This window comes from Nicotiana attenuata, unplaced genomic scaffold, assembly GCF_001879085.1.
Source record: "Nicotiana attenuata strain UT unplaced genomic scaffold, NIATTr2, whole genome shotgun sequence".
Lineage (NCBI taxonomy): Eukaryota > Viridiplantae > Streptophyta > Magnoliopsida > Solanales > Solanaceae > Nicotiana > Nicotiana attenuata.
The window spans coordinates 388269-388927 of record NW_017670861.1 but is presented as its reverse complement, the minus strand read 5'-3'; positions in this window follow the sequence as shown (position 1 = coordinate 388927).

The window sequence follows — 659 nt, the reverse complement described above, 5'->3', positions numbered from 1 at the left end:
AAAATATTTTCGTTTTTTTTTTAAAAAAACTGAAAAACAAAAAAAATTTTGTTGAAAATATTTTTTTCAGTTTTTAAAAAACGAAAATATTTTATTAAAAAACATTTTTTTTCTGTTTTATAATTTTTTCAGTTTTTACAGAAACAACGCTTTTAAAAAAACTATTTTTTTTTGTAAAAACTGCAAAAAGAAGAAGAAGACTGTACTAAATTAGTAGACTACTGGTGCATTAGTTTAAAGAAAATATTTTGTAAAATATTTTTTTTAAGTTTTACAAAAAAAATAATTATTATTTTTAATTCAACTTTGACCTAACGGTCAAAGGGCATAAGTGAACCAAAAAGGTGAATAGAGGAGCATTTTTAGCCTAATAGATGGATGAAGGGTATTTTTAAACCTTTTCCAATAGTTTAGGGGCATTTTGAACCCTTTTCCGATATTTTTAACCTAGGTATAACTAATAATTGTATTAGTTAATACACCATATTCATTATTACTCTTATATATAGCAAATCATGTCATTAGCAATACCATGGTTTTTAATACATGGATAAGCATGTATAAAGATAGAACTGTCCTTTCAAAATCTTTTTCAAATCTTTTCTAAAGAATGTAGAGGGCATTTTTTAAAATAAAAAACTTTTTTAAAAAAAATTATG